The following is a 15,523-nucleotide window of genomic DNA, read 5'->3' as shown; positions in this document are numbered from 1 at the left end:
CAACTCCCGAGCGAGTAAAAGAGGGTGTGAAAACCGCAGGTGGGAACGTTGTATGGAAATTATCGGCTGCTGGCGCGAACGAACTGTGAAAAGGGCGCGGAGCCCTTTTTTATTGACAATAGAGTTTGAGCACCGAAGCCGTGGTAACGCAGTTGCTAGAACGCTTGCCTCTCACTTTGAGGTCGCATGTTCGAATCCAGCACAGGCCTAACCTCTTAAGACCGAGATTTCCAGATAGAATAGTTAAACAATGGAGTTTGGATTTATAAACAACATTCGGTCTTAGGAGGCTAAACCAATGATTGTCAATTTTGTTTATGAATTCATGTTTGGATCATAAATGATTATTACATGCTTAGCGGTGAAGGAAAACAGGCTGGTTTTCTCTTTGCGGGTTGGAAAGTCAGACAGGCAGTCGCTTCTGTAAAAAACCGGTCCTGTCAAATCTTCAAGTTAGGTAAGCGGACCCTGTGAAAAACGGGCTAAGGACCTCCAGTATCCAGTAGTTTGTGATGCCTCGTCATCTGATGAGACATCACAAACTACTCTTAGGCGGATATTTTTGTATCTTTTGTAGTGGAATAAATTATCTTATGTAATGCTGGTCTTCGCCGTCTTGCTAGCTTCGCTTTAGCCGACCGATATGCGACGAGACATAGCATTTTTATCGAAAAGATATATCGCGGGATATAGATAGCCGCGGGAAATAGACCACTTTAGTGCTGTCAGTCGTACATACTATGTACCTACTAGAACTACTACGAACTGGGAGTAAAAATGGCCACATCGAAGCAATTATAGTGTCATTGCTATTTGACATTTGTTTGCATTGCGCACTACAACAACACCGATCATTTGACTCACTCCGGATCCACGTGTATTCTCCAACCTCGACACTGGCAGAATTGTCAAAGATGACAGAAGCCATACTTCAAAAATTGAATTGAATTGAATTACTTTTATATGGGGAAATGTCAAATTGCAATATTGCTTTTTTAGATGAATTGCTTCGATGTGGCCTTTTCAACCCCCCTGTACTAAGAATCGGAAAAAGGAAAAGGAAAGGGACGGGTAATCTACAAGCATAAAATTTATGGAACACACGTCAATTTTAAGCACAAATTTAAAACAACCGTCTACAAATTTACATTGGCCAATAACCCGACAGAATTAAGTTGACAGCACACGTCATGCATACCAGCGAGATACCTTTTTGATTTGCCCGGGTTATTCATTAATTTACTCATTCTTCCTAAAATTAAAGAGCTGTCAATCATGCGTCCCTTTCCTTTTCGGCGGATAAGAAAATGACAGGTATAACTTAACACGTTGATAGTCCCCATACAAAATGTTTTGACTTCGTTGTAAGTCCCGCTTATTACTTAATTTTATATACGTCCTGTTAAAAACGGATATAATAATTATTCTAATTCTAAACACATCACAATACCTATTGAGTGCAATTGAAAGTAAACCATATCTCTTACTATCATGTAAAATTAGAACTTTCAAAGGCCGCACTCATGGCACTGAACAAGTATGGGTCACGGACGTATGGAGCTAGTCCGTCATGACCCATATATGGATCACTGGACTGTCAAAGTGTTAAAGTAAAATTAGGAGGTGTCTGCAGGAATCGGGGCCAATGTCAATTTATATAAAACTCACGTAGATCTATGCAGGTAGGTTGTATTTTTTCTCTAAAATTAGCTCAAATAAACCGACTAAGGGATGCTAAGCAGAATTAGGCCACGGATACAGAAACGGTAAACTTGTGATTTGATTCGGATTGGAATTTATTTGATTTTCACTCGAAATAAACTTGGAAATTGGAACGTGATTATCCAGTCGGCTCACGTACGCAGTCGTTAAGCCGCGTTTGCATTACGATTGGTTAAGCGGGCAAGTAGCTAAATACACAACTCAAGCGAATCAACTAGACACCATGACATAGATTGCACTCTGAACTTACGAGTATGTCAGTTTTGTCCGTCCAAGTAGATAATGACATTTGCGGAAAATCTGTAATAAGGCTCGTCAAAAAAAGTTTTGTAAGTCGTAAGTCGTGCCGATGTGTGTGGCCAACCAGTGTCGACAACTGACACGTCTGTGGCTGCTATCCATCATCTGTGTAAGATTTATATGTAGTTGTATTCTGTGTAGGTACCACAACAAACGCAAAATGAACATGACTATTACGCGCAGCATGAGGTGGGTAATTCTTTACTTCAGACCAGTGTATGGGACAGCGACCAGTCGTGTGTGCATAAGGCGTACTGTACACGTAAACCACATGTCATGCGCACGCTATCGTCAATTGGGTACTTTCCTCGGTCAAAGATAAACTATGAAATTCCGATTACTAAATAAAGACAGATCTAAACCAGGGAGATCGGCTGGAGACTCAAAGTCAGAGGGGGTGATCCTAGGTCTGCGTCTTACCTGGTCCAACGCCTATCAGTGGCTGTACAACGGGGCAATGCCGCTAGTGTAAATGGGTTCGTTTGGACCAGGTCAGACCCAGAACACTTAAGCGTCTCCTTGGATGTGACGAAGTTACGTATGTTTCTGATTATTTGACAAATTTTATTCTTTTATAATTTAGACGACGGCTGCACGGCTTTGCCTTTGCCTTTCCCCAAAGGGATATAAAAGTTAAAAAAAATAAATTTGCTCATCTAAAGGTGACAAAAATGTTTTAATTTTTTTCTGTTTAACTTATGAATTTTAATTAAAAAAATATATAATAATAAGTGCGACATTTTGTCACGTTTTTCTATGACGTCATAAGTAGCTTTTTCATAAAAATTCCATAATCATTCCTGTTTTGACGTTTAGTAAAAAGTAACTGATTTGACTAGTTGGAAACTACCCTATTATAGATTGTTTGCATCTTGCGCGGAAAGAAACAAAACTGTGTCCACGGAACGGCAACGTCGCAAGAAGAACGCAAGACGATTGCCAAAAGTTGCTGTTCTGTTTCCATACTACTGAAATTGCACAACCAAACGCGGCACAGCGCAGCAGCATCGAAACGCGTAAACATTCTTCTCTGTTTTAAATTGCGGGCAGAAATACGTAATCAACATAAAATTAGCGACTCGTGGAATGTACAAGGTGCCAAGGGCCAAGGGTAATTGAAAAAATACACAAAAAGCTGTAGTAGATGTACGAGTCGAACTCTTCCTGAGGGTTTCCTCTTGAGGGTTAAATTGTAGAGTGCGGAATGCTGTAACTCAGAGATGTTGTTGCTTGTTTGTTGTTTATCAGGTAACAGTTCCAAACAGGATAAAAAATGGATACGTGTTGATTTCGGTATTATAGAAACATCAGCTCAACCCTGTGTCACAGGTTTCACACATAAGAGTCGTCCCAATGCGGTCGACTAAGAGATGTAAATATTTATTTCTTTATTGACCACAAACGACACAAGATACAGAAATAAGAACAACAGATACAGATAGACACAACAAGCGGCCATATTGCTCATGCAGCAATTTCTTCCAGACAACCTTTGGGTACACGAAAATTTTGTGCAAATATAATAATAGCTAGAATGCATTTTCGGAGGTATGAGATCTTACCTGTAATGAGCTGGTTTTTTGCGGGTCGCTTCTATTAAAAACCGGATCTGTTAAATCTTCAGGTTACGTAAGCGGATCCCGCGATAAATGGGATAATGCTAGGGAGATGATGATGATAATAAAAGTAGCTGCAAGGTAACTATTATTAATAGCTTGTAGCTATGCTACTAGTAGTCAGTTTTTTTTAATATGTATTTATATTTATCAATTCAATTCAATTCAATTTTTTTGAAGTATGGCTTCTGTCATCTTTGACAATTCTGCCAGTGTCGAGGTTGGAGAATACACGTGGATCCGGAGTGAGTCAAATGATCGGTGTTGTTGTAGTAACAAAGTCTAAAAAAAGAAAAAAAAGGAAAATTTGTTAGTTGTTATTATAAACATACATAAATAGAAAAAAAACCTAACAGTAAAGGACGTGCACATATAAATAATTATAATCTAATTTTGTACATTTCAATATACTTAAAAAGAATAAATATTATAGGGGGGTGAAGGTGGGTTCTATTCATTCTATTCTATTTATTCTAAGAATTTTACAATCCTTACGCTTTTTATTCTGTGGCTTTTTAGGCCCCTGTGGCAGAGCTTGTCAGGTCCATATCTCTACGCTTATAACCAATTCACATTTTACAACTGAAAGTGTCTAGTATAAAGTGACAGCCCTAATGTTTCAGGCTCAAAGTCTCGACCTTACCTTGAGTCACTCACAGCTGAAATTCAACTAATAGAATTCCAGAAATTAAGAATACAATTAAACTTTCTTAATTACAGGGAAGATTGAAAAATATTGTAGACAAAAAATCTTTCATAAGTGAGTTTAACTTTGAAATTGAGCAAACATTTTTTCTTTCGGGCAAATGTTTTGGATGTTTCTTTAAGCGTATAAATCTCAACTTAAAATTGTTTGATTCAACATAAATCCACAGAGGGCTCTGAGAGAGGAATTGTGTCGTTTCTAACATGATGGACAATTGTTATGGGCGATAGGCTGGTCCCTTGTCACTATAAAGTTCATCATAATTTATCCACCTTAGACTTCGTATTAATTATGGTATAATTTCAATTTTTTGAAGTATGGCTTCTGTCATCTTTGACAATTCTGCCAGTGTCGAGGTTGGAGAATACACGTGGATCCGGAGTGAGTCAAATGATCGGTGTTGTTGTAGTAACAAAGTCTAAAAAAGAAAAAAAAGGAAAATTTGTTAGTTGTTATTATAAACATACATAAATAAAAAAAACTAACAGTAAAGGACGTGCACATATAAATAATTATAATCTAATTTTGTACATTTCAATATACTTAAAAAGAATAAATATTATAGGGGGGTGAAGGTGGGTTCTATTCATTCTATTCTATTTATTCTAAGAATTTTACAATCCTTACGCTTTTTATTCTGTGGCTTTTTAGGCCCCTGTGGCAGAGCTTGTCAGGTCCATATCTCTACGCTTATAACCAATTCACATTTTACAACTGAAAGTGTCTAGTATAAAGTGACAGCCCTAATGTTTCAGGCTCAAAGTCTCGACCTTACCTTGAGTCACTCACAGCTGAAATTCAACTAATAGAATTCCAGAAATTAAGAATACAATTAAACTTTCTTAATTACAGGGAAGATTGAAAAATATTGTAGACAAAAAATCTTTCATAAGTGAGTTTAACTTTGAAATTGAGCAAACATTTTTTCTTTCGGGCAAATGTTTTGGATGTTTCTTTAGGCGTATAAATCTCAACTTAAAATTGTTTGATTCAACATAAATCCACAGAGGGCTCTGATAGAGGGATTGTGTCGTTTCTAACATGATGGACAATTGTTATGGGCGATAGGCTGGTCCCTTGTCACTATAAAGTTCATCATAATTTATCCACCTTAGACTTCGTATTAATTATGGTATAAGAAAACCAGGTATGCACAAAAGTGACAGCTAGCATTTCAAGGTTAGGTTACCAGCTGACGTCTTCCCACCCTATGTTGCCATTTCGTAAAAAGTAAATTACCCACGACCAATGTTTTTAATTTATATTGCAAGAAAAAATTTTGAACTTTTAGTAAAAGATTTACGTACAGTTTTAATGATTTTATATATGTGACAAATAATAGTAATTAAATACATTAGTTAGTAATTCATTACTTTTCAATAACACATTTTACGTCCTTGAAATGTTGGAGATACCAATTTAATGGTAACACAGTGGTAATTCTTATGTCATCAAAGGGATAGCAATGGCGGCTTCTCATAGGATAGAGAAATTTATTTTAAATTACTAGTGGCTTTGCCTACCCCATTACACATCGAGTTTGGTGTGATGACAGGATAGTGATAGGAGCATAGCATAAGAAATAATACTTACTCCGCTCCCCACTAGTGGCTGAGTTAGGTTTACCTCACCCCCTCGGTCTTACTTTATTCTTCAATCGTATGGGCGAGATAACGTCAATGTAAAACGAGGTTTTTTGTATGAAGTCGTTGCTGATGTCATGAATTGACGTATCTGCAATTTTTTGGTGATACTGATTTGTACTATTTGTCAATAAGACATAAATGATTATCACGTGCTCAGCGGTGAAGGAAAAAATTGTGTGGAAGCCCACATTCCCGAGAAATGCATTTTCGGAGGTATGTGACCTAACCAGTATTGGGCTGGTTTTCCCTTCGTTGGTTGGAAGGTCAAACAGGCAATCGCTTCTGTAAAAAACTGGACCTGTCAAATCTTCAGGTTAGGTAAGCGGACCGTGTAAGTAAGTGGACGCCTGTGAAAAACGGGCTACAGAGATTTTGAGGCATCTTGTGATGACTACTCTTAGGCTGCTATTTTTTTAAATATTTTGTAGTGGAATAAATAGTCTTATGTACTTAATGGTTGGTCTTCGACGTCTTGTTAGCTTCGCTTCAGCCGACCGATATGCGACGAGACGATAATTTAAATCTCGCTTAGCATTTTTATCGAAAAGATATATCAGTTAAATCTTTAGGTTAGGTAACCGATCCCTGTGAAAAATCGGGATAATGCTAGGGGGATGATAAATGTCAATAAGACACAAATCACTTTAGCAAAAAAATACAAAGACGCTAGTTAGCAAAGCCAGTCACAAAGTGTCCGGGGTGTGGTAGGGGCCAGGTAGCGGTGTCCTCGACTTTAAAATGAATAGCTAGTGTGATAACTAATCGCCTGGTGAGAACGAATGTGCGGTAACCACGGCTATCTAACAAGAGAGATACCTGGGGACCAAAAATGTTGGAGGAAAATGTATAACGTTTTGTTATTCAGCAACAAGCTATCTTAGGGACGTTTCTAACTAGTCAAATTAGGTACTTACTTTAACTAATCGTCAGAACAAGAAATACGGCCTCGGTGGTCCAGTGGTTGCGTTGTGCTCACAGTCTGGAAGTCCCGGGTTCGAATCCCGGTAGGGACAAATCACAAAAAATCGCTTTGTAATCCCTAGTTTGTTTAGGACATTACAGGCTGATCATCTGATTGTCCAAAAGTAAGATGATCCGTGCTTCGGAAGGCACGTTAAGCCGTTGGTCCCGGTTATTACTTACTGGTGTAAGTACGTAGTCGTTACATGAGTCAAGGGCCTATGACGGCTCAATAATAACCCTGAGGGACTTTCAAGCTACGTTCACCTACAACAATATAGATGGAGTTGTACAGCTTTAACGTTATAATTACCTACTTTCTCATTACTCGGGTAAGTACCTATATAACTATATCCAAAATACAATGTACTTAATGACAGGACCATATACAGGGTGTTAGTGACATCGTAACGAAAACTTTGAGGGATGATTCAGGCCATGATTCTGAGTTGATATCAAGTGGAATTTTCCGTCGCAAAAGTATGGAACGGAAAATAATTTAAATAAGCTCTAAAATTTTCATGACTTCTCCGACAGGAAATTCCACTTGATATCGACTCAGAATCATGGTCTGAATCATCCCCTTCAGTATTTGTTACAGTGTCACTAACACCCATACCTACTTGTATGGCTACTGTATGTACTTGTATGGGGTGTAAGTGACATCGTAACGAATACTGAGAGGGCTGATTCAGCTGATTATTCTGAGTTAATATCAAGTGGAATTTTCCATCGTAAAAGTATAGAATTGAAAATAATTTAAAAAAACTAAAAAAATAACATGAATTTTGCGACGGAAAATTCCACTTGATATTAACTCAGAATCATGGTCTGAATCATCCCTCTGAGTATTCGTTACGATGTCACTAACACCCTGTATATAAAAATGATTGTTGCTTGATATTTGGATTACATTACGTATATAATTATGTTGCTACCTATATTGCTTCTCTTTATTCTGATCAGAATAATAAGTGAATAATAATGGGTGGAAGATTCCAACCAGTCTTTGTGTACGCCCTGAGCCGATGTTCGCGCCCAACTGGGCACCCTCAGGCCTGTTGTCTTAAACGTTGTATCGGGTGAGAGCCTTCAGCGCTCCCCATTTGTCCGGCCAAGTAGTTAATGCCATCTGCGGCAAATCTACAATAAGTCACGTCAAAAAAAAAAGTCTTTGTGCGTGGGTGTAATACAAAGGGTCATAATTTACACCCAAAAACAAAGATACATATTGCATATTTTGCATATGTCTGTTCTTATCTTATCTTATTTAGCCTATACGATCCCACTGCTGGGCAAAGGCCTCCCCTTGATTTTTCCACTCCTCTCGACTTTGCGCGATCTCCGGCCAATCCTTGCGATAAGCATTGAGGTCGTCACACCATCTTTTACGCGGTCTGCCTCGACTTCTAAGCCCGCCCTGAGGTATCCAGTGAGTAACGACTCGTGCCCACCGCTCCGGATGCATCCGACAAACGTGTCCGGCCCGACAAATATGTCTGTTATGTAGCTGTTATCCAATAAATTAGAAGGTTAAACGAAGAAGAATCTGTTTAGCGCCATCTATATAGTTTTCGAGGAAAGTCCCTCATTGGGATAGCTTCTGTTATGTTATATAATACAGTATTTATTCGTACGATTTCACAGAACTGTGTCCAGAAAACTATTTGAAACCCTTCCAAGGGACTTTTTCTTTGGAGAAAGTTAATCTTAAAGCTATCGCTACACTTTCGCAAACAAATCGAACCTTCGGAGGCAAACTTTCTCCTTTATGCCGGCACGCATTCCGTCATTATAACATAACATAAATAGCCTATATACGTCCCACTGCTGGGCACAGGCCTCCTCTCAATCAACCGGAGAGGGTATGGAGCATACTCCACCACGCTCCACTGCGGGTTGGTGGAGGTGTTTTTACGGCTAATAGCCGGGACCAACGGCTTAACGTGCCCTCGAAGCACGGAATCAACTTACTTTTTCGGACAATCAGGTGATTCAAGCCTGAAAAGTCCTTACCAAACAAAGGAAAGTCTCACAAAGCGATTTCGACAATGTCCCCATCGGGAATCGAACCCGGTCCTCCAGACCGTGAGCCTAACGCTCTTACCACTAGACCACCGAGGCTGTTCGGAGGTTGTTCGGTGACCGTCATTATACGTGTTTGAAAACTTACATTTCGCGGTACAGTAGAGCGCGTCACTTCAGCCAGTTCTGGCAGTAATCCAGATTACTTTCAGGGTGAGCCTACTGGGTAATCACAAAATACAGGGTGTTAGTGACATCGTAACGAAAACTTTGAAGGATGATTCAGACCACGATTCTGAGATCAAATCAAGTGTAATTTTCCATCGCAAAAGTGTGGAATTGAAAATAATTAAAAATACAAAAAATGTCATGAACTTTCCGACAGGAAATTCCACTTGATATCAACTCAGAATCATGGTCTGAACCATCCCACTCAGTATTCGTTACGTTGTCACTAACACCCACACCTACTTGTATGGCTACCTGTATGTACTGGTAGTGGTGTAAGTGGCATAGTAACGAATAGGTACTGAGAGGGATGATTAAACTCATTATTAATATATATAACGACGAAAAATTCCACTTGATATTAACTCAAAATCATGGTCTGAATCATCTCCTTCAGTATTCATTATGATGTAACTAACACCCTATATAGATGTTGGATTCGCTGGCGTCCTTTACGCACGTCTAGGAGTAACTTAACCTCAAGACTTGTCGTGACAGGTCCGGTTTTTTACAGAAGGTCACTGCCTGTCTGACCTTCCAACCCGCGCAAAGGGAATACCGCCTAATACAAGTTAAGGTTAGGTCACATATTCCGAAAGATATTTCACGGGAATGTAGGTTTCCTCACGATATTTTCCTTCACCGCTGCACGTATGATAATAAATCATGTACTTAAGCCTGGTAAGAAGAATACAAAAAGCTGATTCCGTGACTGTTTCCCTTTTATCTTTAAGCTGGGCTATTTTCAGGTATATAGGGACAGCGCAATATTTAGGATTCTTCTTTTCCTTCATCTTTTTCTTTTTCATATTTTATGATCTAAACATGGATTCGAAAACACAATCAGAAATCATTGGTTTTGGTCCGTGTTAGGATCCGAACCTGCGACATTACATTGAGAGTCAAATTTTCTTCCAACTGTGCTACCACGACTTTGGCCTAACAGCTAGTTAATTACGTAATTTAGCACTAATTACATGCCTGAGACAATAACCCGGAGAAAGGAGTGAAATAATGAATTGGTCGTTATTAGCCTTTGTGAAGGCAAAAACAATGGGTCTGGTGCGAAGTTAGTTTGGCTAGTTTTGGCTTTAGGGCGTTATGGCTTTAGTTTCTATCTATCTATCTACTCAGCCTGTGTCCACCCACTGCTGGGTATAGGCCTATCTTTCCCGCCATCCTTTCCGATCCTGTGTAAGTCTAATCCATTGCTTTCCGGTGTACCTCACAATGTTATCCGACCACCAGGTTGGCGGTTTATTTTATTTTCCGTAGTCTCGCTTTTTTATACTACCCGATCTATCAGACCCGATGCATCGGGTGTAGGTATAAAATGTATGGCGAAATAGTGGCCCCTTTTACGCTATGGCGGTTATTACACTACCCAATCCATCGACCCCGGTGGATTGGGTAGTGTAAAAAGGGTTTTAGTTAAAGTTTTTTTTGTGTTTAATATACTTATGTGATTTTGGGTAGGATTATTAATAAAATAAAAATAAAATATGAATTAATATTTGTAAATCAGTTAGAATTTGTGAATAGGTTCTAAGTCGGGTCTAATTTGTGAAAGGTCAATTATAGTCATAATGTAAAGATGTAAAATCCATCAAATATAGCAAAAGCTAATTTTCTGGACCTCATACTCATACATGTAGCGACATCTACTGGTACATTGAGTATATTAAATACAATGTGTCTGGAAGGGACCAGACGTATATAGGTAATATTATCTAGGTACTGTAAAAAAACCTAATCCAGAAAAAAAGGTTTATTATAGGTAGATTATAGGTATAACGAAAGTAATATTAAAATGAGGCTGTAGAATGAAAGCAAGTAGCACAGATTTTCAGAGAGACGCTGCTATAATAAGTAGGTACCTATTGTTTAGCAGCTGGGTGCAGCATGGTAACACTGTGCTTGCAGCTGTTACAGATTAAGTATTACAGCCTGGATCCTGCACACAGATCATTTTATGTAGACAACATGTTCTGACAGACGAAACATTATTTCATTTTACTTTGACAGTTTTTAAACCAGCTGTCTTCCATTTATCATTAGTTAAAACACGGTAAAACATACTACGAGGACTTACATTGCCCAAATTGGAGATGTCCTTAGAAAAGGTTTAGTTCAATCTACTCTGAATCGGTGTGTGTGTATGAAGCGATTGATGAGCGTGGGGGAAGCAAGAGAAGTGTGTCAGGATCGAAGCAAATGGAATTCTATAGTCTCTGCTTACCCCGGTGGGAAATAGGCGTGAGTTTATCTATGTATGTATGTAAAAAATGGTAGGTAAAGATAAAATTAATATTGTTCAGAGCCTATGAGTCAAATGAACAAAACTTAAATGTTAAACAGAAAAGTTCTTCAAAAATCCGAGAGATGTCGCTGTATGTACAAGCGTTACAAAGTTATAATTTGCTGCTCACGTAACTCATATTGCGCGTAGTAAAACATTTTCAACAAGTATCGTAACTGTTTTAACGCTTTTTAAGTACTCGTTTATAAAATAAAATATTATTCAGAGTACAAAATTTGCTTTATTTAAATTATTAGCTTAAAATGGACTAATTGACGTAGTTGGAAGACTTCAACAAAATTTCCGTCAATTGCAAAATAAAGTTGTAATTTTCTACTTCGCGGTGTTAAGATTCGGGCGTTAATAATGACGTTAGCTTATTTCAAAATTTTTGGTATCGCTTCTCGGCCTTTTGGCTAAGATCAAAGTGTAGTATCTGTTCTTTTCAGCTTAATATCTGAAAGTTCCCTCACTGAGGGACCAGTATATTAATCTGATTTTTGTGACCAGACGGGATGTTCGGGGCTCGCTCCACTCCCGTCGCGGGTCGGCCCGGCATTGCAGTGCCGCTGGGATCGGCCCACATAATTACTTTGAAAAATCATCTGGCCTAAGATGCTCAAAATAAATTAAGATTGCGCTGTACAACTCCTACGTGATAATTACCTAATGGTGCTAATTCCTGCAGACGCCATCTAATTTTATTTTAAGTTATACCTGTCATTTTCTTATCCGTTGAAAAAGAAAGGCACGGGTAATCGACAGGCATAAAATTTACGGAATGCACGTCAATTTTAAGCAGAAATCTAAAACAACAGTCTAAAAATTTTACATCGCCCTATAACCCGACAGAGTTAAGTAGACAGCACTTCAAACAGATTACATACCAGCGAGATGCCTATTTCATTGGCTCGGGTTATTCATTCGTTTTAAAATTAACTTGTTGACAATCATCCGTCCCTTTCCTTTTCGACGGATAAGAAAATGATGGATACAACTTAAAATAAAATTAGGCGGTGTCTGCAGGAATCGGGGCCGTTATCACAGTACTGGCATATTATTTACACCCGTAAGTTATTGTCAACTTCCTACTTAAATGTTACATTTATTACTTATTATTAAAAACTACTTATAAAAAAAGTTTTGTAAAGGTTTATTTGTAACAAAAAAGAGAACGTAACTTCAGACCTAGAGTAAACCTGAAACCTGACGACGTCGATGGTTGCTGAGCGAGGGTCTCAACACCCTTAAATATCGGTACTATCGACATTTCTTCATTCTTATTTTTCTTACTTCTTTATTATTTTATTTAATCAATCAAGCAATAATACTTTATTGCACAACGACATATACAAAAGACATAAACATACGCACAATAAGTGGCCTACAGTTACAGTTTATTTTACAGAAATCACCATCTCTCTAGCTTTATCCCGCTTCCACACGGTTCGCTTACCTAATCTGAAGATTTGACAAGTCCGGCCTTTTACAGAAGCGACTGCATGTGTGATACAAATCATAAAATGTAGTACCTAAATATAGTTAGCTGTCCTCATCTACATCTTCCTTGGTTTATGCCGTCACTGCATCTACATTTTACTGGAATTTCAGAAAAGAGATTACTTAAAGTGGGCTGCTAGATAAGAGCATTATAGAGGGACGTGCCTCCACTGACTAACATTCCAAGTCCACCGAGGTTCTCGTAGAAATATTATCGCGGACAATTTATATAAAGACTTTTATGCATTTGTGAATTATTCGCGTGTTTAAAATGTAGTTTTAGTCGACATCGGGAAAGTATGACGGTCTATTTAATAAATTCAAATTCAAAACTTTTATTTCGGATATATTTTTTACATCCATAGTTGTTAGTAAGTATCTTATGAACTACGTTAGTAACATCAAAGAACAGACATACAATCAGGCATGTGAGACACGGAGTGTAATACAATGCCACACCACATATCTTTAGACATTAGAATCCATAGGGGTTACTATGACAGAAAACTTAATAGCTAGTTTTTATTTTTTTAATTTTTGACGTCATTTATCGTAGATTTGCCGCAGATGTCATTAACTATTTGGCCGGACAAATGGGAAGCGCTGAAGGCTCTCACCCGGTACAACGTTTAAGACAACAGGCCTGAGGGTGCCCAGCTGGGCGCGAACCTCGGCTCAGGGCGTCGTCTGAGAGAGGAAAAATATTTGAAAGAATTAATCGAGCGATAAGCGCTGATTGAGCTTAATAGTTTATAAATAAGAGCTAGGTTTCGGCAATATATGAGCCTTTGTTGAAGAAATGCTTTTGCTATTACATTACATTTTTGAATAATGATGTACCCCAGCAATATGAAAATAGGTAATTATCACGTTTAACGTGAACAACGCCATCTATCGTAAATAAATAAATAAATCGTGTGTTTGGGGAACGTCGTTTGGAAAGTCCCTTATTGATGCTTATTTTAACGAGATTCTCAATTCGAATATTTAAAAAGAAACAGTTCTTTTTCACCCCGCAGTAGAGCGGAGTGGAGTGGCGGTAGACGTGAATATTATATTTAATAATAAATATTAGAATGTTATTTGCCTTGTGTACGAATAGGATTAATTTATTATGTATAAATTAATTTGCAAGAAAATTGAAAACTTTACTCAAGGGACAAATGTTGTTATAATAATTAAAGATAATAATATTATTTGTATTTGTATATCTTTGTTTTATTCGGGATAAAAACAGCTTGTAATTAATAATGGAATATTATATAGTATGACTGCTCGCAGCTAAAAATAATATTACGACAGACGTAGCCCAAAGAGAGAGAGACACTTAGATATTTATTTGATTTTTTTTCAGTTCCATATTGTGTTATAAGCTGCATATAACAAATATTTTAAAATAAATAAATAAAAATGACTTATTATTAAAAATACAACTACAATAAATAATAAAGTACAACTTCAGCTGTAAACAGGTGAATAGCCGCACGGGTCAATGGCAATGCGCGCCAACAAAGTAGGCATTACGAACAGAAGACTATTGAAAAATGTATTTTTTGGTTATCATCATCATTAATTTAAAAGCATTTCTCTTAACGGTGTAGCATTCTCCATTCTTGTCTATCCAATGCCAATTTCTTTGACTTATCAAAACACGACGTTTGCCTTCTCTTTAATTTGTTCCTTACGCTCTTCTTAGTCTTCCCCTTACTTTCAAATTTACGGATTTAAATAACTGCCTGCGTGGTCCAGTGGCTCCCCGATTAAGAAGCAAGTAGATGACCCACAGGACCGCAGTGACTAGCAAACTCCAATTAAATCTACAACCATCATCTCCCTAGCATTATCCCGTTTTCACAGGGTCCGCTTACCTAACCTGAAGATTTGACAGGTCCGGTTTTTACAGGAGCGACTGCCTGTCTGATCTTCCAACCTGCGAAGGGAAAAATACAGGTTAGGTCTCATACCTTCGAAAATGCACTCCTCGGGAATATGGGTTTCCTCACGATGTTTTCTTTCATCACTAAGCGCGTGATAATCATTTATGATCCAAACATGAATTCGAAAAACAAATTCGACAATCATTGGTTGGCCTGTGCTGGATTCGAACCTGCGACTTTAAAGTGAGAGGCAAGCGTTCTACTAACTGTAATCTCAACATAAAAATAAAAATAGCAAAGTCGTTTTCACGATATAAATAACTAACAGTCTCTAGACGGCATATCTGTCGCCAGTTTTTGTGCTCCAGCCTCGGCAGCATCGATTGATCCATGACCCATCACTAGACGGACAATCAAAAGCTCATTGCCAATAAAAACACGAACCAAGAATAATTACTGCTAGTTTTTGCCCCACTGAGAGTCAAACGATGTCGCTTCATAGTGATCAATGTTAATCATTACTAACTACCTTCATAAGATTGGGATAGGGTATTTATTTGAATTCCTTTTTATTTGCAAAATATTTCTGCCATAATAGTTTTTTTCTTTGTGGTTTTCTTGGCCTGGACTAATTGTAAATGACA

At 38.0% G+C, this 15,523-nt stretch overlaps 1 non-coding gene across 1 annotated transcript; it reads left to right on the top strand.

The window, feature by feature from the left end:
• The first annotated feature begins 11,898 nt into the window (after positions 1-11,898).
• On the top strand, positions 11,899-12,091 carry LOC126373506 (U2 spliceosomal RNA). The gene has a single exon (XR_007567326.1). It is a non-coding gene; the product is annotated as a U2 spliceosomal RNA (small nuclear RNA).
• Positions 12,092-15,523: the final 3,432 nt, after the last annotated feature.

This window comes from Pectinophora gossypiella, chromosome 15 (assembly GCF_024362695.1).
Source record: "Pectinophora gossypiella chromosome 15, ilPecGoss1.1, whole genome shotgun sequence".
NCBI classification, from domain to species: Eukaryota; Metazoa; Arthropoda; class Insecta; order Lepidoptera; family Gelechiidae; genus Pectinophora; species Pectinophora gossypiella.
Note: the sequence above shows the minus strand (reverse complement) of the source record. Positions and strands in the feature narration are given on the sequence as shown.